A 22,966-nucleotide genomic window follows, 5' to 3' on the forward strand; every position below is an offset into this window, starting at 1 on the left:
TTGTGCCTCTCTGGTTCCTTTCTTTACTATTCTTCCTTTTAGCCTAGACCAATTTTGCCACGCATTTTATCGTATACCCTTTTTTTAATAATTGGCATTCATACACATCAAAATTTATGTCCACAAGTCTTCACTTGGTTTAACGTTTTTTCATGTAGCCGTGTTAATTGTTGGCTCTCATGGGCATCGGACGTTTTTCGTCACGGTCATCTCCTTATCGTGCTTGTTTGATTTTATAGCTTTTAAAGAAAAAATTTTCTCTGCACTGCTTTCTCCTCACCGCTTTTTCCATAGAAAAGAATGCAAGTAGAATAAGTTAGTCTGGAAGCTTGTTGTAACCGGCTTTTCCGGCCTTGGTTCGCTTCCTGCAGTATGCTCAACGTTTGGACATTTTACCTCGCTTGTGGCTTGAGGCGTGTTGTTTGGTGGTTCTTTCTCTGGTGGGCCGTTGCTTGGGGGTATATACGTTGTCGTTCAAGCCCTTCCCAAATAAAGTTGCAGTTTAACTCTCGTGTCCTATGTACGTGTGTAGCATGCATGGTTTAAATACATAACAGTTCCGAGAAAGTGCTAAAGTCGGTCAGTATGGACGGTATTATGTAGATGCAGGGAAATGCAGCGTTGTAAGAAAATGTTCCTCACAGGGTGCATGAGCTAGATATGCATGGCGTACACCCAACAGCGAAAAAAGTAAAGACGATTGGAGAAGCTCCAAAACTAAGTAGCGCGACTCAACTAAAGGCATTCTCGGGACTAGTAAATAACTACGCCAAATTTTTGCCTGACATACCAAACTTGCCAGAACCGCTCCACCAACTGTTATGTGAAAGCAGCCCATGAGAATGGGCGAGCCAGTGTAATGCATCTTTCGGACGCTGTAAAAATTTGATTAGTGAAAGCATAGTTTGGAACTTTATGATGTAAAGAAGGAAATACAGCTGACATGGGACGCTTTTGCTTACGGCTTAGGCGCGGAGCTGTCACACGTGGTTGAAGGCGTAGAGCGACTCACTGCATTCGCATTTCGATCAGTGACTCCTGCCGAGCGTAACTACGCGAATGTGGTAAAAATCTCTTGCAGCTTTTTTTAGTAAAGAAATTTCATAAATATCTGTGTGGGCGTAAGCTCAACGTGGTCGCGGATGACTGGTCGTTATCCGTCATTTCTGAGGCAAAGTACCACACAAGGGCAGCAGCTGCACCTCGCGTGCATCGATGGGAATTCTTGCAAATTTCAACTTACAAATTCTCCACAGAGCATGAACAAAGATAGCCAATTCAGATGGCCTATCACACCTTCAATCGCCTGAAGCCGGTGGCAATTCGATGACTTGGTTTGTGGTGTTTAACGTCCCAAAGCGACTCAGGCTATGGGAGACGCCGTAGTGGAGGACTTCCGGAAATTTCCGCCACATGAAGTTCTGTAACATGTGCTGACATCGACGAGTACTCGGGCAACTTGATTTTTGCCGCGATCGAAAATCGGCCGCCGAGTCCCGTATTCGATACCGCATCTTTGGGCGCAGAGTCGAGTGCCGTAACCACGGTTCTACCCCGCCGGGTGATGCCGGTGACGAGACAGAAAAATCTTTTATTTTTCACCTGAGAGAACACTCCTCATAACTGCGAAAGATATTGAGCGTGAAACTGAACGATTAAGCTCTCAGTGCTGTTCCTGAAATGATATGACTCGGATGGCCGTGTGCTGTGGACGTACCTTATCAGCCATTAAATGGTTTGAGCTTTCAAACGATTGTGGTTGTTTGGTGTGGAACAAGAGTCGTACGTACCATAGCCGCTTCAAAGTGAAGTTATGTGCTCTTTGCATGAGCAACACATGGGCATTACAAAGATGAAAGCACTAACGACATCAATGGCTTGGCGGCCACAGATAGAGGACTACCTTTAAAGAACCTCTCAGCAGTGTAAAATTTGCCAAAGCACAAAATCTGTAGGGCTACTAGAGGCACTTTCATCTTGGGAGTAGTGCACATTGGGAAGAAGATACATTTGGACTGTGTTGAAAACGAAAGCATGTTTTTTTTAGCTGTAGATTCCTATTCCAAGTGGTTCGAATTAAGAATCATGACGTCAAAGACAGCGCACACCGGGATCGAAACGGTGCGCCCGTTCTTCTAAAGTCATTTCCTGCCGATAGAGGTATTCACAGCTGCAGTTTCATGCAAGAAGAATTTGAGAAGTGTCTGTTAGCAAACGGGGTCAAGCACACTAGAAGACCAGAGAAATAGAACTTCCAGGTGACTGCAGCACACGATAGATAATTTTCTTTCCGCTCACAGAATAACGCTACACACATTCAACGGCCAAACGGCAGCTGAACTGTTTTTAAATAGGATTGTTGCCCACAAGGTTGTTTGTTGAAAGCGAATCTGCAATATCCAATAAACGCCAGATTTCAGAGGAATGTCCGGAGTGTAAACAAGCGAAGGAATTCACCTAGAATATTCTTTATTGCTGCTGAAGTGTTTGTGCGTTCAGCGCGTGGAGAGCAGGCGAAGTGGCGCCCATGCAAGGTTGTGGATGTGAAATCGGCAATGACATACATTTTGGTTCTACACCGGTGCACGAGAGTTGTGCATGCTGACCATTTGCGACGCTATCTTGTGAAGCCTGCTGTTTCGAACGAAACTTATACAAATGTACCCCTTGCAAGTGACCGGCTAGAAAGTGAACTTTCTCCCACAGCTGCCGCCAATTAGCCAGTGTGCATCGGAGGGATTGTCGTCCCGTTGTAAGTGACGCCCAAAAGGCATTAACGTTGGAACAAAGCGATGGTGGTTTACCTTTGCTACCAAGGCGCAGTGCTCATGATAAGCGGAAACGGGGTAGTCTGACTTATGACAGCTTCTGATCTTGTAGAGGGGAAGTCGTATATCGGTGAAACGCTCATCAAGCCTGTTGCCGTTAGCTACTATATGCCGCTCTCTGATCTAGGCAGCCACTGTTCTCTTGTGTTGCTGTATCGCTAGCCAACAGCATGCATCGGCTGCACCCAGGTTTCTTTATAAAACAAAGCTATTGGATACTTGTAGCCTGCATGTTCTTGTTGCGGTCCGAATAAAGTCTTGACTTCAAGGCGTCTCTGAATAACAGCCACTATAGATATATTGCAGTACTTTCACAGAGAGGTCAACTATACTCTGTTTTTGCAATGCCTGAATCGATGCATAGTCTCTCCTAACTCCGTCTACGTAAAAAATGAGTTCGGTGAATCATCCAACGAAAGTTGTCTTTGTTGTGAAACAAAATTTTGGTTTCACGGTAGTTTTCTTCGTTAATGAGTAAAACAAGTCCCGAGGATGAGATGCGTTTATACCAGGATTACAATTGAAAACGCCGTGACAACGCTCTGAATTATGCTTTATTAAAAAAGGTTTCCAGAAAATTTTAAATTAAAGGTATTCATTATTGCGAATATTTCGGTATTTATTCTATCCTCGCTGCCCAGCAAAATCGTGTAAATTAAACTGGTGCACAGTTTCAATATTGGTACGCATTTTTAAGCTAAGAAGTTTCCTTTCCTATTTGAAATAAGGCTAAGCAAAGCAGGTAGACTACAAGAGAGGAGCAAGAACTGTACAAATAACACTATGTTTTGCTCATGAACTACTCATCCTTATACCTACAAACTGGCAACTCAGGTACCATAGAATGTGGGGCCCCAATAGGCCCTTGTAGCCAACTAGTGCTGTAACCACAACACTAATACCTCCATTGCTTTGTGTTGTTCCAGAAGAGGGCAAGGCCCAACTGCGAGTAACATTTTTTATAATACATGATCCCTATCAGACTTCGGGCAACCGCAGACATTTGTGCATTCGGACCCCAATGATTCCGCGAAGGATATTCGATGGAAGATCGAACCCAAATGTGGGTTCTATGGTGAAAAGCACTTCTAGAGCGAGGATAAGGCCACTCACTTTGGATTGCATAGGGTCTCACATAGGCTCTAGCGGGGCATATAGTGGGTGTGCGCACAGGATTCCCCCTCGGTAGTTTGTAGGTTACTTGAGGGCAGGTGGAATACAAATGGCAGATCAATATGGACAAGCCCTCGAGAAGCCCGAATGATGCCGCCTTAGATAACCCACTTATGGTCCGACATCGGGCATAATGGGATTGGAAGACTGGATGATTTGCTCGCATGCTAGCCCAACAAATCCCTTATAGAAAATGTCAAGGCACATGCAATACCAAGATGGGTTAAAGGTGCAAAGGCAAAACTCAGCCCTGTTGGGGTTCCTGGCCGAAAAAGGTTTCGGTGATGCTTCGGCCGTAATTGAACTGCAAGCCATGCTTTACCCGCATTATAGTGAGCTAGTATACGTTCTAGTGGCGCGAACGACGACGCTCGTGCACGCTGTTTGTCACTGACACCTCGACATGGCGCCACTGAAACCTTTTTAAGTCATCTTTTCAATGCTTTCTTGCAATAGTGCGACATAGTAGCCATGCGTTTACGCGCTAATTTATTAATACGGGGCAAAGTTTTCCTCCGCCGACGTATGTGGTCCCCCACCTATTTTAGAATGCGTTTGATTCCAACTAGCCGTGTTTTTATAGCTGAACTAGTGCGAAAGCACTCCCGGTTCACTGGAGTTCTCGCGTAGTGTAAATCATTATGGTACAATAATTTGTACGGAATAGGTACCTTTCTGAGCCCTGCAGAGCACGTTTTATTAAAGAGCAAACTTAAATGCTAGCAGCAGACTGGTAGCTTAGTGGCCAAGCACAGTGCTGACACACGGGTTCTCACATCTCCATTAGGCCCTGAACAACGCAGGAACTTTCTTTAGCCGATAAGGATGATTAGTATAATGCGCTATTCGGTATCCACTTGTAAAAAAGAATACTAATTTTAGCGCGATTTCTTCGTAGCGTCAGAAAATTTTAAAAATTGAAAGTTGTATGGAATACAAGCTTGCGGTATATCATACTATATGTCATTGAAAAACGTTTTAAAAGGCATATACTTACCGGTCGACAGTGGGCGCCAGCCAATAAGATCGTCATCTTTTGGGAGCTGTTTAAACGTAGGTGACCAAAATAAGAAACATTATTTCAAGTGTATTTAGCCCAGGAACAGTGGGCAAAACAAAACAACCCGGTCCTATTATCGCATATACCGCATTATATAGACAGATAAAGCACATTTATATACATTGAGAGAAAGAAAAGCCAAATAGGAACTAAATTATATAGTCTGATGATCAATGCGACTATATGTTTATATTTGCTTTTCAGATCACACCCGAAAAATGTACGCAATGTGTTTGTATCAGAGAGATTTGGAATCCAAGACCAGACACATTTTTGTCCGAAACACACTGTGAGCACAGTCATTCCTTTTCTCTAAGCAGTATTTTGCACAATATGGTTGGCAGTATTATCATCCCTCACAAATTGCCCTGTGTCAGGCTTTATTTGCCGTTTCATTTTTTTCTGACCTTGTTGAAAAGCACACCGGAATGATGCCATCACTATGTGTTGCTTTTTCTTAGGCTTCCCCTTAATTTCACTGAAATAAGATTTTAAATACTGGAATAGCGGTGTAGTTATCGCTCATAAGGTAATTAGTATTACGGATTCATTGCTATGTATACGGTCTACATTATAACAGGATTGTAAATTTTTCATTCGTTAGAGAGATGAGTGCAGAATCCGTTTTGCATTCAAAGGCAACGCGTTCCTGAAATGACTTCGTGAGCCATGCTATTGCCCGATGAGTAAACCGGCATGGACATTGAGGATAAAACAGCTGTTTATTCAGGGACAACAAAAAGTACTGGAAGATGCTACACGGGTATAAAAGCGAAATAAATCGGATAAGAAGGTTGTGAACCTTACTAGGTGGGACCGTTTCCCAAGAAACGAAGCTTCTAGTTAACAGTACATGACAGCGCGGCACAAGAAATGGCAGCGGGGAAGCAGTCACTCACGCCAGGTACCGCGACAATCTCCGTCTCTGGGCTTATCATCGGTACGTCTCCGCCGTAGGGCCAAGATCGACAACACACTGCCGACTTGGTCCGAGAACATCGCGGAGGACTGAGACGGGCCGTCGCAATAACAATTCCCGTTGGCAGCATGGCGTAATGCTGCCACAATCCTTCAGACCCTCCCCCCCCCCCCCCCCCCCCCGTTGGCTGTTTGCTCCACGTTTCCTAAGCTTCGCCGTCACGCAACAGCTGGGCATGCGCCGTCGGGGCGCAGCCAAGTGCACTCACTTCGAAAAAACATTGAACATGGCGGCTTAGCTCTGCTATACCTGGATATACGTAGTGAAAAGCAGTGACTACCTCGGGATCAGAAGAAGTTAATTTCTCCAGTCTTCTGTGCCATTCGTCAGAAGTTAAACTCTCCTTGGCTGCCATGTCCAGCGCGTCTAAGTTCAGGCGTTCTATAATTAGTTTGCAGGAAAGGAAATGCGCTGCATCCGTCAATCGCGGAAGGCAAGAAGCGCCGCCCGGCGGCGTTGGAGCGCGCTCGTTCCCGCTTTATCCTTATAGCTGACGGCAGATGGGGGACGTCACATCATTGCGTAACCTTATTGGGAGACCTAAGAGAAGATAATATACCGATATGGACCTCGGGGCAGCAGCTACGCCAGGGAAGGGTCTCCTACTGCGGCTCTACTGCGCCGTGGCCGCAGAGAAGGTCCTAAAATAAGCCTCCTCCGCGAGGCGTAGGACGATCTTTTGTTCATCCGCCTCTGGGCTATGGATGTAGGACTCCCAGGTAATTTAATTAAGAGGATCAGTTTCTTTAGCTCCCGGAGAATCGGGGCATTGCCAGATTATTTTGACTTAGAGAGAGAGGAGAGAAGAACAATAAAATTGGGATGAAGCGCATTTGGCAAGCACTCGCCGATTACGACTAGCAGCTAACCAGTATCGCTCAAGAGGAAAGTATACAACAGTTGCATCTCACCTGTACTCACCTAAGGGGCGGAAACGTGGAGTCTAACCAAGAGGGTTCCACTTAAGTTGAGGACAATGCAGAGGTCTATGGAGCGAAAAATGGTTGGGGTAACATTGAGGATAGGAAGCAGGCAGAGTGGGGCAGAGAAATAACTCAAGCTACTGACATTCTAGTAGAAATCGACAAGAAGAAATGGGCATGGGCAGGACATGTAGTGCGAAGAGAGGATAACCGATGATCGCTTGGGGTAACAAACTGCATTTCAAGGGAAGGAAAGCGTAGAAGGGGGCGGCAGAAAATCAGGTGGGCGTATGAGGTTAAGAAGTTCGCAGGGGTCAAGTGGATGCAGCTGGCACAGAACTGGGTTAATTGGAGAAAATGGTAGAGGGTTTCTCCCTGCACTGAGTATAGTCAGGCTGCTGGTGATGACTCAGAGGTACGTTGCAGCGATTGCAAGCCTCTGGGTGACCTGTCAACTCATTATGCAGAGTAATATGAGAAAAGAAACGATTGGCCTTAATGTTTTGCCAGCTCCTGCACTCTGAGGGTGTTAGGGTCCTATCTGGTGGTGGATAGATCCTTCTGCTTAGTCTGGGAGTCTCAGACAGCTCCTTGTAGGTGATAACGGGATCTTTGTCTCCGGGTAGCGGGGTCTCTATGACCGCTCGGGTGTGTATATATCGAGAGAGACGATGGGCAGCCTCATTGCCTGGTGGACTCTCGTGAGCTGGAACGCAGATACTGAAACCTCCCGGTTTTGCGGGTGCTTTCTCAATAGACTGGCCGCCTGCTTGGAAATTAGGCCTTTGCCGAAGTTCCTAACAGCCGCCTTACTATCTGAGAGGATACTTTTGGCTTTAGTTCCCTTACATGCTAGCTCTACCGCAGCCTCTTCTGCTAATAAAGCTTTAGCGTAATAATGAATCCAATTACTTTTTAGGAATGTTCTCGCCTACCACTGCTATGAGCGCGGCGAGTTCTAGCCGCGGGAGCATCGCAATAGGCGGATTCCTCAGAAGGGTTGTTTATTAGTTTGCTTTGAATAAATTTTACTCTATACTGTCTTTGTTTCTTGTCATGAATCGGGTGCATATTCTTAGGGATCGGTGCAATTTTGAATAGTTTCCGCGTCTAACGCTGCAGTTCAGTGACATAGGGTGGCTCACCTTACTGAAGCTGTAGTTCTTGTAGTATTTTTTGGCCCACTACAGTGGAGTTGAGCCGCCAGGTCTGGGCCTCCCTGGTCACTTTAGCATTACCTTCCCAGGTATTATGTATTCTCATAGCTAAAACGAAGTGACTTAACTATTTTAGTCTCTGGTACTTTTAATTTGCGCGGCAATTGCAGTATCTGTCACGCGCGGCATCCCGCTATCATCCTCACGGTACACAAGCGGAATTATGAGCAGCACTTCATGACCCGCTGCGTGGCACAGCGGTAAAGCGCTCGGCTGGGGATCGAAGGGTGGGAGGTTTGATTCCCGGGGGGGGATAATAAATTTATTTTTTATTGAGAAGTCGCACACCTCTTAAGCGTTGCTAGGCGATGCTGGCAGAGCTTCGTGACGGGCCTGCGCATTTGGCTTTGACTGTGACGTCACGGCATACGGCATACGCGAAGCTCGGCTCTGACCCTCATAGTGAAGCTTTGCGCTTCTAACACCTGTGCCTATCCTAGTGACGTCAGTCGGTGAGTTCACGCATGCCCAGCTGTGGCTAAAAGTGATCACACGCACGCCAGACCCATTCCTAGTGAAGCTTTTCGCTTCAAAAGAAAACGCAGTGCGCGAGAGCAATTGGCGCACAAGCTTGCGTGCCTAAGGCGTCTATGGGCGGGGAGACAAAACTCCCGTTCTCGTCCAAGACTGAGCACGGGCGGGGCCCCCAACAAAGCATCAAATAGTTGTGCTGTGGTAGTCCCAGGCGATCGGGAGGTTCTGCAATTGCCCATACCCATAAGTCAGATGTTACCTTAACGCGCATGAAAAGGTTACAGGTTATTCACGTTTATTAGCCCGATTTCATGCCCACCTTGTTAAGGTCGAAGGCAGTAGGACAAGGGAGAAACATGTTTAGTTACCTGGCGGTGACCTTCCCATCAGTTTGACAAAGAAGCGGAAAGTCCGGTTGCTGCACCACTTAGAACGGGTGTCGGGCGTAGGACCTGGTCGCCTTTCGTGCACTGAAGTTGCGTTGGCCCTTGTCGAACTGACCCTACGAGGCTGGGATTGGTAGGTCGCGGCTGCTTGCTGCGGGGGCTAGCCTGCCTAGGAATTGTTATCTGTTGTGGGCCGTCACTGAGCCCGCTGCCGTTTCGGTAGTGGACGATGGCTGGTGCCGGCGCGCGTCTTTCTCTCCCTTTCCATTCTCTTTCTTCTCTATTTTATCTTCTGTCCGCACGAGGCAGCGGAGGCAGCTCAGCTACAGAGCCAGTAGCAGGCCCGTGCATTTACCTTTCCTTCTTACGTCAGTCGCAACAACTAGATCCCGGATGGCGCCTATCAGGCCGTCCTAGGCAGCGACCGCTTCAGCCCAGTCAAGAAGCATCTGCGTGGGTGGGTCCGAGCTGGAGTCCGGGATCTCCCAACACTCTTGCTTGCTCCTTGAGGCTCCAATGGGGCGGTGGCTTGAAATCAGCATGTAAACATGTTATAGAGAGCATGTGGGGTCGTACCAGCCTGGGTTTGCCAATGCCAACCAAGATATGTAGGGAAAGATTTTGGCTGGTAGCGGTCGCCAGATTGTTTGTTCGGGTTTTGAGTGTGTGGTGTGAGGTGGGCAATAGAAGAGTCATTGTTCTCGGTATTGAACAGTTACGTCATTATAGGTGAGAACTCTCCCGCGTGCTTCCCGAGTCTGCAATATGCTCCGCTCGTTTGACGAGCGCTCGAATAGTTGAGTGGGTAGCCTCGTTGCCGGGGTTGCATCCATGGCCAGGTACCCATACGATGGGAATGAGTTGGGGAGCTGTGGTGCCAGAGGTTGAGGCGATGGGCGACTGGGTGTATTTGGCTTCTTGCGAAATGTTGATTTGCAGGTTTAGAATCGCTTAAAATTAGTGTCGCAGTGGAAGATGAGATGATTAGCGCTATGGCCGCCTCTTCAGCTCTGTCGACGTTTTTTGCTTTGACAGAGCAGACATTCTATGAGGAAGTTAACGGACATCACGGAATATACATGCCGTCGGGTGAATGTATTCTATTGGGCCTACACAGGCCGCTTCAGTATCAGTCGCGTGGCCTTTGTTTAACACCTTGGCTCGCGCTTCTCGCCGTGCGTTGTGGTAAGCAGGGTGCATTTTTTATGTAGTGGTTGTACGGTAAGGTTGTCCTCGATGTGCTGGGGTACAAAGTGGCTGTTATCGGAGGGTGGACTAATTGTTTGAAGTTTTAGGGCGGCGCAGATTAACCTGCCCGTTTCTGTGGAGGAATGGTTTTTGATTGGAGCAGTACGATCAGCTTCCACTCGTTCTTTTATTGTATTGTGTATTCCCATAATTAGGGGGCGTGTGGTAGGAATATGTGTCAGGAAATGACGTGCTGTTTTGTATGCTTGATGAAAAGAAGCGACCACGTTCTAAAATTTCTGTCGTTATAAGATGTAGATATGGGAGTGAATAGACCATTCGGCCGATGACAAATGCCTGTACAAGGCGCCAGAGATCATTCTCTCGCCTGCCTCTGTGCTTGTCCGCTATTCGTTTCATGAGTCTGATAGTTTGATGAGTGGTGATAGTCAGTTTAAGGATAGCTTGTGGGATGAGCCCATTGTTTGCAGGAACATTACCAGAAGCAGAAAGGGTTTGCTTAAGTCGGCTACTAGAAGCCTACCTATAGTGATGTGCATAGAGGAATGGTTTGCTTGGTAAGGTGGTGGTTGGTGTTGAACAACATGAATTCGGATTGGCTGGAGGAGCGCCCTAGACCCATGAATTCGGCGAGTTTCCACTACGTCAGCTCCTGCTTGAAGCGTTGCTAGGCACTGCTTCAAGCTCCTCTGTTTCCTACATTTACCGTGTGGGTCCATCGGATAATATCTGAATTGTGGGTGTGGGAGCGGTTTGGGATTTGGGATAGTTTACAGAATATCGGGACGAAAAATAGTGCTAGCTAAATGCGGCTCCTAATGTATGCTGTTGTACACCCGAACAATTTTTTACCTGTACCGCGCAACTGACAACTGCCCTACACTTCTGCGCTGGAAGACGCAAGAGATGCCAAAGAAAGCGAGGGCAAGGTTGCTCACAATTACTGCTGCAGCAGTGAGCCTAGTCTGCATAGGAAAGCAGCCCCTACCACAGTCGGATGGTATGCATTGGTGCCCTAATAAGCCGCATCTCCTTGTTTTTCAGCTTCATATAGCACACACAATATCATAAATAAAGGACACATATTTGCCAAAACTTAGTGTGTTCATTACCTATTTGCCCTCATTGCACTCGGTACAAATTATTTACGAGGACAAAATTAATATCGGCAGATGAATTGCTTCCGAAATATATCTAATAGAGACAGTAGCAGCACATGGAGCCGTGAGGGGCATAGTTTGTGAAACTTACAGGTCTGCATCTAAGCCACAAGCAAACAGATTGAGCAAGCGCTCTCAGTCTGGGACATGAACCCTGATGCGAGGGGTTGCTTCCGACGAAGAAGAAAAGCCAAACCGACGACTCTCGCTCAGGTAGCACGATTACACCCGCTGCTCGTTTCCTATCCTGATTTGCGCTTTTCTTCGGGTCGGCGCCGCTGCAGTGGGAAATCAACGGTTGTGCGGTACGTTTAAAGAATTGGCAGGGTGCAAATCCTACATTGGCCGTAGCGGGCATGCCCACACCACAGTATGCACTGTGCAGTATGTGTATTCTTTACATGATCGATTCTAATATATGCTACCTTAATTACCATTACAGATGACTGTATAATAATTGCAAGCATGTGAAGCCGCTATTGCACGGATCTGTTTACTCAATAGCCTGAATTGCTAAAATGACTGGACATGAAAAAAATCACTAATTAGTGCTCTTTGTGTGGCCGGCCTGAACAAGCTGCATCTCTGTGTATATAATTACCGCTCACATTATAAAACTTAACTACCTTACTAACATCCACATGAAGTGACTCAGACTATTTTGCGCATATAAAAATTTCGAAACTTCATGTTGGCTTAAAAAGGAACATATGTGAAAATAACTGCAGAATTATGGCTATAAGGATTCATAGGGAGAATATGAAGTAGGGCTGCTCATCAGATATTAAGTCGTGCCGATATTCTCATAATGTTGACAAGCCCAATGAGGCTTGCCTCTGCAGACACTGCATAGGTCTCATGCCATTATGAGAGGGGCTAACCGAGACCAAAGGGGAACCTTGAATCTGTCCGAAGTAGGATCAGCGTGGGAAATTGACGGGATCTCCATATTTGAAAAACGAGGAGGAATATGAATATCCCCAAAAGCACAGTTGCATATATCCGATGTGTGACCCACCAGGGCGTTTTCAGCAGCCCATTCAAGGCATATGTCGGGTCCCGTTGCAGAGTGCGCAAAGTGTACCAGGGCTAGACGACATTGTCTACACCACAAAATTTGTGCTACATCAGATTGATTTCAACCCCAGTACGGAGGTCACGATTTGCAGCTTGACTAGAGTGGAGGAAAAACGTTATGTTTGTAAGTCGTTTTAATTGCCTCAGATCGCCATATGTGCATATAGGGGCAAACAATTTATAAGATGAGGAATAAGTATAAAAATAAGGATATTGGTATGTTTGCCACAAAACTCATGATTACAATTATGGTGTTTGTAAAAACACGTCATGAAAACTCTCTTTATATAAAGCATGCTAATGGGGAGCATTGAAGACGGGTGGGGACCACATACAAGGTCACTATGCCGGTTCCTTTAATCAATAGGTGGAAAGCTAACCCATGTGCGCCTATCTTCATCACCACATATCCACATAAATCATAAGCCATTTATAAAAAGAACCAGACTGCAAGTATGAGAGGTCTTCTCGTAGATGAAAAGTAATCGGAAGAAATTAACATTTTTTAGAGTGTATGTCTTTGGTCGTAATTGTATGCACCTAATACTATGTTAAGTGGACCGGGTTAAGTGGAGAAATATGGGAGAGGCCTTCGCCCTGCAGTGGGTATAGTCAGGCTGATGATGATGATGATGAATACTATGTCACCAAGGTTTGAAACTCGAGTCTTGCGCGAAAGAGCCCCCACGTCACCGTGCACTGGATTCAGCAAAATCATCTCGCCATCCTTTTGACAACCGCTGACCAAGCGTAGAGGAAGGTCAAAATAAATGTAGAGAAGTGAGTGTGCTATCATGGCAGCTAAAAACTTTCTGCAGATCAAAGGTCCCCTCATTCAGGGTGACATATATAGTCCTCACTTGTCCCTTTTAATTTAAACTGGTTCTATAGCAGTGCGTCAATCCTGCCGTCACTTGCAGAACACTTTAGCGCTGTCGCATTCTATAAATATCAGTCGAATATTAATTGGCGAAGCAAATTTCTCGCATCTTCTAATATAATTGGAATGTATAATGTCATTTAAAAAAGAAAAGGTCATCTTCAGAATACATTTTAACCTGAGAGATTAACACGTGCTACTGTATTATAAACTGCGCAGCCAGCCGGTAGCTGCTTTATTTGAACACTTATCGCAAGTGTTAAGGACTGCATCATATGTCTGGTATTATCTAACCCGGAATTAACTTATTCTCTTATTTTGTTCCAGTGCGAAACAGACGAGCAATGCGACGGTGTTTGTAAATGCATAAAAATTGACGGTAAAAACGAAACACAGTGTGCCGAAATACCTATCATCTGGTAGCGAAACGTCAAATTGAGTTTAACTGTTCTTTGAAGCGAACTTATTCCGAATAAAATGATATGCCAACATCACCCTGGAGATCCCTGACCAGTTTCGTGAACTATTCTTATGCCTCCTAGTCATCTTTTTCTAAATATATCAGTGTGGAGGCAAATGAACAATGATGCCTTTGTGTACCCACATATTTCCATGCTATCTAATATGAAAACATAGTAAGATCGTTGCTTCGTGAAGACGTCGCTGTAGCCCGGTTCTGGAGATTTCTAAAAGAACTCCAGAAGCTCTCGGCTCAACATTTGGAAGGCCACGTCATACGATCTACTGCGGCCGCCGCAAATAGTGTTGGTACATGTGTTTCGACCCGGATAGCACCTTCACGTTCTAGTAAAAACTGCAAGTAATATATCTAGTGTTAGTGCATTTATTAGGGATGGTTGATAGTATAAGTGATTAAGAGAATATTGAGTGAAACCAGCATGGATGGAGGGGATTGCTGTTATGTTTGTTTCGCTGAGTTTGAAAACGTGTGACGAACATTATTGCTGGTAATAGTGGGTCAACATCATCTAACATCGCACCTGATCTGAGTGATAATATGGGGATTTCGTTTGGGAATATTGTTACGGTGCGCAATATCTAGATGACGACGACGCACTGGTGTGGTGTTGTGAAGAAGACGACGCTCAGGCTAAGCTGGGTTCGTACTGGTGGTGTGTGCTTCTAAGAGTTATCTGGCGTTTACCGCTGTGTAAGGTTCCCTTAACATTTGGTGGACGTGCTGGGTTCCCTTAACAATATGTTTTATCGTTATGGTAGTGCTCGACTACGTGGTTAATTCACATGGCGGAGCCGCAGCGGCAGAGAAGAACGCTCGATATAAAGCAGCTAGACTTTTGAAGCGAAGCCGGGGTGCCAAGGTTTGACCATTAGAAACAAACGCACAGCGCCGTCCGTGATCATGCGCACGAAGGTGGGTAGTAGCATTACCCGGCTCTAGCGGCCGTAGACGCAGGACTACTGAGTTCCATAAAGCGAAAGATGCGGAGCTGAAATATTGGTTTCGAGATGAAGCTCGGGACAATTGTGAAGGGAGGGCTCAAGTGGAGTTGTTTCGTAAAGCCAAAGTGAACAAGCTGAAAATACAAACTGATAGGCGGATGTGATCAAAGCTGTATTAGAATAGTAACAGAGGATGCAGTGATTACCCAAAGCTATACTTTCTACTCTTAAGGCAAAGCTTAAGTGTCCTCTTATTTATTCTATTTGGTTTGAAAACCTATTTGACAGACTATGTTGTTAAAGGTGTGGGTGCACAGATCAAATGAATCCGTTCTGGTAAGAAATTGTGTTTTAACCAGTTCGTAGAGTTTAGCCTTTTTATCGATCTGCAGACACGTAATGCCTATGGGAACCATTTATTTCGAATACATGGTTTCTTATCCATCAAAAAGGATCAGGCAAATTATACACCTTAAACCTCTTTACGAAGAAAATTATCAGTATTAACGTTTAAACATTTTCTGCAACATTATTGGTGAGAAGCTCTCCAAAGCGACGTCATTATGTTGCAGAGTAATTTTGATCGCTAGTTCACATATAACGCAAGCAGAGACCTTATTTTGCCTAAAGTGGAAACAAGGATGGCAATGCAGCTCATCGGCTTCTAATTTTTGTGTTGTCTTTGTTTCTTTGTTTTTACTATAAGTTTTTCTCGGATTTGGTGAGTAATAATTTTTTGCTCATTGACATACGCCGTTATTTCTCAAACCCTTCGATAAAAAACTCACCACAGTTGATGTTGTGAAGCGTCGTCGCTGCTGCATTGAATTATTGAAAGGTTTGTGGAGGCAACTTTAAAGCGCTCCTAGAAAGCCTTTTCTTAGCCGTTAAGGCCCCAGTGATTGCAAAAATTTTATTTCCACGCAGTCCTTGTAATCAGATTAGGAGGATAAACGCCAAGGCAACCAGTCTGAACATTGAGATATGCGCTTCTGTTTTGATTACTCGAAACCTCGGCACATCTGCAATACAGAGTCCATGGTGGAACACTCCTTGCACAAGAGGGGTTTGAAGGTATCTTCGGCAATACCTTTTAGTATGTGTTTCCGACTTAATCGGCCTCTGACATGGCTTCGTCAACTTTGCGGCACACAGACAGGATGTCCAGGATATACGTGAGATAAAACTGCAGGCGTTTGTCCTCGAGAAGCGAGTTCTTCCTTCACGGCGTGATGGCGGCCAATATGCTTTCCGTAAAGCTCGTGGAGCTTCTGCGCACACACGTCCAATGATGTTAGGTCCTTTTCGTGAGTGTCAAAAACGCGCACCCGCGCGGCCCCAGACAAATACAAGATGCGTTTCGCGAGCATACGCGTAACATTCCATCTGTTGTGCTTATTGACGCGTTCGTATAGGGCCAGCCAGTCGTCTACATCAGCGTCGTTGGTCGCGCAGAAGGTTCCGGGGTAAAGGGGGAGGGGAGGCTTGCTGAAAGCAAGTGCTGGGGCCTTAGATGGAGTGGTGGTATCGACGTGGATGCCGCTGCGGAGATCAAGTTTGTGACTGGGGATCGATTGGTATCACCTCCGCTTATAGTAATTGCTTAATAATTCAAATTGAAATTTATTTCGCAAACAAAATTTTACATCGGGGACAGGACAAACGCTGTCAGAACAGCTTGAGGGGCACTCACCGCCAACAACACGGGCAGCAGAGAAGCTTGCGGCTAAGGAAAAAGAGTATAATAAGACGAGAACATACATGATTCATGGAAAATCGTTAAAAAAAGAACATTAAAAAGCAAAGAAAGCGAAGTCACTATTCTACATCACATTACAAATATTGAGCGCAGTTCTCTTAGAGATATACGATAGATTTCAGTTTCTCGAACTATTTGATTTAGAAATGTGGGTAAAAGGAATTTCAACATCTGATGCGCATAACCTTGTCGAAAAAACTACAGAACTGTGTCAAAAATACGACAAAATATCCTGTAGTTTTGTCGTAACCATCATATTTTTCTGTAGTTCTGTAGTATTTTTCTGTAGTACTGTAGTTTTTCTCTAGTATATTTCTGTTGTCTGTAGTTCTGTTGCACTTTTCTGTTGCAACTAAAGAAAATTCTAATGTTACCACAGAATGTTCTGTTGTCACAACAGGTTTCCCGTCAAAAACCGCACAGAAATTTTTTCGTAACATCAGAAAATTTTCTAAAGTTTTTTTCCGACTGGGAAGTTTTTCTACATTTGCCTATATGCCACATTTCAGGATGGCGTACATTATAAACAGAAAAGTTTTCGGTTAGCCGTGCGAGGCTCATTATGGCATCATTATATTTTAATATACCAAGTTTATACATGCGGCATAGCTTGTGTGCATACATTGATGAAACGGAAATTATGTTGAGCTTAAATAAACCTTGTGGGAAATCAACATTTCCCTTGCCCGCACGACGCGGCGAACACCCTCTCTTTCTCTCGGGGAGCACTCATCTTTCCCCTTCTGGCCTCCTCCCTCCGATGCTGTGGCGGAGAGCGCGGGGGTGTGAGAACGGCCCCTCCCTCCGCCTCCCCTCTCATCTCGGCACACAGCAGCTTCACCCAGAGAGACGACGCCGCGTCGCCGAAGCGCGCCGATGCTGCTACGACAGCGAGGAAGAACCCCCCCCCCCCCCCCCTCCCATTGGGCGTTCCTAATAAACAACTTGGCCCGCTGGCTATGTTTGCCTCGGTATGACGTTCTTCACGGCCACGGGTTGGGTCAGAGCTAGCGGTGTGGCCTCGGTTCTCAGAGCGGAGCCGGAGCCCCGTGAGAACCCAACAACATGCAGTAATAAAACTTTATGGAATTTTGCACGCTAGGCGCAAAGCTCTTTTTTTTGTAAGACCGCAAGTTTGCCAATGTTTCCCGCTGTTGTTCTTGACCAACAAGAAACGCGTGACTTCATAAAGAGAATGAATAATTGTATATGAGAATGTTAACAAAGGAAGGAAAGGAGTAGCAGTGGTGGCGCATAATGCCGATCGTCCTTGACACTTTATTAATAGTGTAGTTCACGTGATCATCCCATGTCACGTTTTGGGAAAGGTGCACTCCGAGAGATTTAGTTTTCAATGACTTCTATCTCAGGGTTATTTAGGGAAAATATGGGACAATAGTACACGCGTGTGGCGAGGGTGAAATTAAACAGCTTTCGTTTTATTATTGTTTAGTTTTTGACAGTTCATTTGACCCCATGCATTAATTTTGAAAAGCGCGGTATTGGCCTGACAACGCAAATTGGCATATGATCTACTTGAAAAAAAAAAGACTAGTCTCATCATCATAAATTATGTAATGTGTGGTTTCAACGATACGGACTCATTGATGTAAAGGATGAATAGAAACGTTCCCAAAATATTTTCATGAGGAGCACCTGTTTTAATGTATTCTAATTGAGAACAATATTGCAAGTTGGACTCAATTAATTGTGTGCGATACATCTGACGCTATAGTGGTCAAGTTTTTTAAAGCAAAACTTTATGAGTAATTAGGTCAAAGGCATTTGAAAAATCTAGGAAAAGCACACAACTTCAAGCACACAAAAATATGGGTTGGTTTGCGTTTTAATCTAGATTCCTTCCGCATCATAACACTACTCTTTACTGATACTAGAAATAGGCATTAGTAGTAAAATGTAAACTGTTTAAATTGATTATGAAAATCACTTTTTAAATATTATGCAGATGTGTTCGGTTGTAATCAAATATGTGTTCCCGATTCGCGCATGCGTCTGCCAGCGGAAGGAGGAGGAAGAAGAGGTTTGGAACTGGCGAGCGCGGACGAGAAGGAGCATTATGATGGGGTGTTGGCAGCCGGTGGTACATCCTGGGGTTAAACGCAGTCAGAGGTGGCCGGATGTCTGCCCTACTACTACATTTATGCTGCCGACACTTAAGGTATTGTGAGCTCCTCCATCGATTCGTTTCGGTGGTTACAAAGAACGCCAGCGACCCAACGACTCCGTATGTAGCAGTACAGAAAACGTATGGAATCCGTGCGTATTCCGCATCACACTTACGGAAAACAAATTTCGTACGTTCGTCAAAGAAGTCCTTGTGGAACTTACGGATTTCATACGGCGGATGCAGATGGTCCTGTGCGCAGAACGTACAGACGTCATGCGGTAGATAAGGATGTCCTAATGTAGTGTACGGACCATGTACGGCGATTGCGGACGGATGTGTTCGGAGCATACGGATTCCTCACTGACATGATGGGGTAATTACGGAGTTCGTACGGTTGATGCGGATACTCCGTTCCGCGTATACAAGAACTTGACCGTACAGACAAGCAAATGAGGAAGAAATGGACTTCACCACAGTCGCTCGAGCCACGTACATGCCGAACGCAGTCGCTGCAAATAATTAATGAGGCTTTTTCGATCGAGCTTTTTTTTAAATGTATTGAGAGAACATACGTATATGTATATGCGACGTAAAGAATGACTCGCGGTGACAATTAATATACACTAAAAAATGGCTCACGCGGCGGTAATATAGCAGTTGCAGGCGCAGTGCAGTCGGCAGCGTGAACGATCGCCGCGCCTTGGCCGCTATCACTTTGAATGTTATCAGCCTTCATTGAACACACGGATAGTACCGAAAAGTATTGCGAACTTCAGAACAAAAATATTGCGCGCGATTGACACGGTCCGTATATAGTTTAAACACTGAACTGATACTTATTTATTCTTCTCCTCAGTCCGTTCGCGGGTGATTGTGTCATTGCGGAACTTCGCTTTGAAGCGTTTTTTGTGCAGCTGCAGCAGTTGTGATGAGGTGCTTGTACCTGAAAAGCTGAGTGACCGAAGGAATTTACAAACAGTGGTACATATGTGATTGAATAAGATATTCACAGGAATATATTCAGTGAGCCTTCTGAGAGGGCTGGTCTTCTCAATTTCATTTCATTTATTTTTCCCCGAGGGCATTACATAAGGGGCGAGCAAAATCAATATACGATGCGAACAAGAACAGGAAAACATTGAAACAATAAGAGAACAGAAACTAGAGAAATAATTCATGGGTTAAATGGTAGAATATGAAAAAAAAAACAATACACCATAAGTAAATGACGCCGAAACTGTTTTAAAATCTATGTCATATGCATGAAGTAAAACACATGCAAAAAAGGCAAGACAAGGTAAGCGCTGTCCCCCCCCCCCCCCCCGCCCACATTTTTACGCTGGCGTCACCATCGATGCCTTCACGAAAGATTGTCTTTCAGTTTTACACTGAACAATTTGCGATCAGTGCATGATACGATGGTGTTTTGGAGGGCATTCCACATTACTATTGCGTCCAGAAAATATGAAGAATTTATTGCTAAGGTACTACAGTTGATACGTGAAATGCTATGATTTGGTAGCAACTTTTCTCGATTAAGTAAGTGACGAACATTTTGCACTTTGGAGGTACTAAAATGCTTCAAAAACAAAGTCGATCTTGTTTTAAACAATGCTCTGATACCCCCCCAGGTTTTTTTAAATTTTGCAAGTCAATTCACAATTTCACCTCAAGCTTACAAGTTTTTGAGAAGTTCAGTGAAAGCAAGTTGTCGCACACTGACGCAGTCAGAATGGAGCTGCATGTTCATCACATAAAGCAAGTCCGTCCACAGAAAACAGGAATCTAACTTTTTTTATGTGAAGGAGATATACAAAGCGTTAACAAACAGCAACTTTAATAATAGACGAAATGCAACTTGAAGCATATTTTGTTTGCAAATCTGGCTTGATTGATGCTGCTATTTAGTTCTGAAGCCCTGCAAAAACAGCCCATGTATTCATATTCCAGAGGTAGCCGTCCTCAAACAAGAATGTGCACATCCTACCCGTTGCACAACTTGGTCCTACGGTGCTGCATGACTTCCTTTGGAAGTTTATTATTGACCTGGAGACACCTGCTTTTGAATTATAGCATTGACATCAGACAATAACTTCATAAATAGGAAAGCTATGTGAATTTTTTCTAAGCCCCCAAGGCATAAAGCATTGTGTACCAGCATCCTGCCGATCCCTCAAGCCTCTATTTCTTAAAAGAACTTATTTCACTTGCCTAAGTGTAATTTTGTTTAGCTAAGTGTATGAGCTTCATTTTGCTGGCGCTTCTATGGCATATTTATTACTGGGTACAACTAAAGAGAAAGCAGCTGCTGGTATTTAGCCACAGTTAGAAGCACTCTGTACTTCAGTGCTGACCAAGAAACGCAAATGAAATCACATTTTTATTGATTCACTATTAAAAAGTTCAAAGGCACCAAAAGGCTTCCGCTAATGATTTCTTATTGTGAACAGATATCGGTTTGCACGAATAACTTTTTTTCAGTGAGTGAACCATGAAAGGCATGTTGAAGTAACTTTTTTTCCAAAAGAACATTTGTCTGTATTTATGAAATACATTTATTCTGGGTGTTCATAACGTTGTTTTGCTATTGAAATCCCCGAAAAGGGGACTATATAAAATGATTGCCACCCATCAGTTGTACAGAAATCACTTCAGTCTTTGGAAAAACTGAATTAGTAGTGCAAAGGAAAATCAGAGCGCGGTCTAAGTCCTTTTCAGTAGATACCAAAAATTATGGCAGCAGTCGTGTTTAGGTAATGCATAATATAATTTTATTTATTTAATTGAAAAGAAACATCAAGCACTAATTATAAATTGAATTAAAATACATTCAACTATACATGTTGCAAAATAATCGCCTTTATTACACCTTGCATTGATGCCGTTATACAAATGGGCTTAACAAACAACCACCAGATAACTTATTCATGTTCATCATCATTATCATGAGCCTGAGTATACCCACTGCCAATCAAAGGCCTCTCCCATATTTCTCCAATTAACCCGGTCCTATGCCAGCTGCATTTACTTGACCCCTGCGAACATCACCTCATCCGCCCACCTAACTTTCTGTCGCCCCCTCCTAGGCTTTCCTTCCCTTCGAATCCAGTTTGTTAGCTTAAGCGACCATCGGTTATCCTCTCTTCGTACTACATGTCCTGCCCATGCCCATTTCGTCTTCTCGATTTCCGCTAGAACGTCAGTGACTTGAGGTATTTCTCTGACCCACTCTGCACCTATCTCTTAATGTTACCCCTACCATTATTCGTTCCATAGCCCTTTGCGTCATCCTCAACTTAAGTAGAACCCTCTTGGTTAGCCTCCGCGTTTCCGCCCATAGGTGAGTACAGGTAAGTTGCAACTGTTGTATACTTACCTCTTGAGCGATACCGGTAAGCTGCTAATAATAATCTGCGAGTGCTTGCCAAATGCGCTCCATCCTAATCTTATTCTTCTTGTTACTTCTTTTCATAGTCCGGATCTGCGGTTACTACCTGTCCTAAGTAGACATATTCGCCTACTACTTTCACTGCTTCGCTACCTATCGTAAACTGCTGTTCATTCCCGAGGCTGTTGAACATTACCTTAGACTTCTGTATATTTATTTTCAAGCCTACCTTTCTAGTTTCTCTGTCTAGGTCACCAATCATTCCATGCAGTTCATCTCCTGAGTTACTTAGCAAGGCAATGTCATCAGCAAATCGCAGATTACTGAGGTATTCTCCATCTACCGTTATCCCTAACTGCTCCCATTTCTAGGCTCTGAATACTTCCCCTATGTAAGCTGTGAATAATACTGGGGAGGTCGTGTCTCCTTGCCTAACACCTTTCTTTATGGGAATTTTGTTACTTTCTTTATGCAGAACTATGGTTTCTGCAGCCACTATATATCTTCCAGCACTTTCACATACGGCTCGTCTACCCCCTGATTTCACCATGCCTGCATCACCTCCTTGGTTTCTACTGAGTCAAATCCTTTTTCGTAATCAATGAATGTTATGTATAAAGGTCTGGTTATATTCCGAGCATTTTTCTATCACCTGGTTCATGGTATGGATATGATCGATAGTAGAGTACCGTTTCCGAAAACCTGCTTGATCCTTTGCTTGATTGCTGTCTAAGGTTGTCCTGATTTATTAGCGATTACCTTAGTGCACACCTTATACGGAACAAACAGCTGATTGGCCTGTAATTTTTAAGTTCCTTAGCATCCTCTTTCTTATGAATGAGGAACCTCCGGCAACACACTCCCTCACCAGAACAGGAGTTGGCCACCCTGGTGCAGTAATTG

At 44.6% G+C, this 22,966-nt stretch overlaps 1 long non-coding RNA gene and 1 pseudogene across 2 annotated transcripts in view; one reads left to right on the top strand and one right to left on the bottom strand.

Moving 5' to 3' along the window:
* Positions 1–13,861, top strand: part of LOC146195968 (uncharacterized) — a 42,584-nt gene extending 28,723 nt beyond the window's left edge. Inside the window, exons 2-3 of the long non-coding RNA XR_014706066.1 lie at positions 5,266–5,350; positions 13,694–13,861. This is a non-coding gene — a long non-coding RNA (uncharacterized LOC146195968). The remainder of the gene's footprint in view (positions 1–5,265; positions 5,351–13,693) is intronic.
* LOC146195967 (uncharacterized) overlaps positions 1–22,966 on the bottom strand; it is a 111,294-nt pseudogene that overhangs the window by 40,710 nt on the left and 47,618 nt on the right. The window contains exon 2 of the transcript XR_014706065.1: positions 4,999–5,044. The product of XR_014706065.1 is annotated as an uncharacterized LOC146195967 (transcript). The remainder of the gene's footprint in view (positions 1–4,998; positions 5,045–22,966) is intronic.

The sequence above is a fragment of the Amblyomma maculatum genome, chromosome 3 (assembly GCF_055883805.1).
Source record: "Amblyomma maculatum isolate TAMU_Amacu chromosome 3, ASM5588380v1, whole genome shotgun sequence".
Lineage (NCBI taxonomy): Eukaryota > Metazoa > Arthropoda > Arachnida > Ixodida > Ixodidae > Amblyomma > Amblyomma maculatum.